At 46.2% G+C, this 1,678-nt stretch overlaps 1 pseudogene; it reads right to left on the minus strand.

Annotated features, from left to right (window-relative positions):
• Positions 1-433: 433 nt before the first annotated feature.
• LOC113614592 (L-lactate dehydrogenase B chain pseudogene) lies at positions 434-1,443 on the minus strand (annotated as a pseudogene).
• Positions 1,444-1,678: the final 235 nt, after the last annotated feature.

Below are 1,678 nucleotides of genomic sequence, written 5' to 3' on the forward strand. Positions count from 1 at the left end.
TGGCAGAGGCAGGATTGGAATCAGGACCTGTCCAAGCCCCCAGCCTCCATCCTTTCTTTGTTTCCTTCCATCCTTCCTTCCTTCATGTCTTCTTTTTCTTTTTTTAATAGTCAGTATTCTTAGTTCAAGGGCTCCTATTGCAAACATAAAACCAAACATGGGCTTTGATTCTGTGAACCTGAATTCACACATCTAGGAAGAGAAAAGGAAACTGTGATCCATGTACGTGGATGAAAACCAAAGGGTCATGGCTAATCACATTGGAGTTTTTCTTGTTGTTGTTGTTTGTTTGTTTGTTTGTTTGGCCCCTCCACGCAGCACGCGGGATCTTAGTTCCCCGACTGGGATGGAATCCATGCCCCCTGCAGTGGGAGTGCAGAGTCCTAACCGCTGGACTGCCAGGGAAGTCCCTCACATTGGAGTTGTAAAATTTCTACAGCCTAGAACTCAGAAGCCACAGGTCTTATAGGTCATTCTGGATGTCCCACGGGGTATCTGTACTTTTCTTGAGTTGAGCAAACTTATCAGCCTTCAGCTTCTGGTTGATGACACTGGTTAACCCCCGAGCATTAAGGATATATGAACAGCTCTGGAAGACTTCGTTCTCAATGCCATGCATCCCCTTCGCCATTGTTGACACTGGTTGAATCCTGGATAGATTTTTCACCATGGATTCAATGAGATCAGTCACATTTCATCCAACAGACCAGCTGGTTATCCTTTTAGCTGGTGATTTCACATGCACTTTCCACCACTGTCTTGCACGCTTCCTTCCAATTTTCATTATTTTTGTTCTTTCCCATTTCTGGACCCAGTTCCCGGAGAGAAACGCTGGCCACACATACTCCAAACAGCCACACTTGAGTTGCCATGTTCTCTCCAAATCCATCCACGACAGCTGCTGGCATGAATGCCAAGTTTTCAGCCATAAGATAGTGAGACCTAGCAGAATCCACATTTGACACCCACTTTCAATCACGCAGTGCTTAAGTAACCCACTTTCCAGGTAACGTATGTGAGAATATCCACTGGGTTGGAAACCACAATTATGATGCAATCAGGACTGTACTTGATGATCTGAGGAACGATGAATTTGAAGACAACATTTCTCTGCACCAGATTAAGATGACTCTCTCCTTCTCACTGGCGCACGCTTGCAGCTACCCTCACAATCTCTGAATTGGCAATCACAGAGTAAACTATATCTGCCACAAATTTAGGTGTCTGAAGAAAGAAGTCCCCATGCTGCAGATGCATCATTTCTACTTTGAGTTCATCTTTTCAAACATCCACAAGGGCAAGTTCATCAGCCAGGGACTTTCCCAGAATGCAGATGTCACATGCCATACCTACATGTCCAATACCCACTACAATGATTTTATTATTTGGGACCGTTGCCTCTTCTGCGACCAGCGCAATCAGTTTTTCCTTAAGAGATGCCATTGTGCACAGGAGAGAGAAGGCTTTGAGGACAGGTGTAATGGTCCTGCAAAGGATACAAGGTCAGCCATGTGTCTAGCCTCCTCTCTTTCTGTTCATCCTGTTCACGCATCCAAGTCCATAGGGACAGCTAGGCCTTCGTGAGATGTGTGATCTCCATAAGGCCGTTCCCCAGAGTGTAGCACATGAGGGCCATTGCCGCATGCCAGGTCCACAGGGGAGCCACTGACCCCAGCAT

The sequence above is a fragment of the Aethalodelphis obliquidens genome, unplaced genomic scaffold (assembly GCF_003676395.1).
Source record: "Aethalodelphis obliquidens isolate GAN/ISIS:26980383/991018 unplaced genomic scaffold, ASM367639v1 scaffold100, whole genome shotgun sequence".
Classification (NCBI taxonomy): domain Eukaryota; kingdom Metazoa; phylum Chordata; class Mammalia; order Artiodactyla; family Delphinidae; genus Aethalodelphis; species Aethalodelphis obliquidens.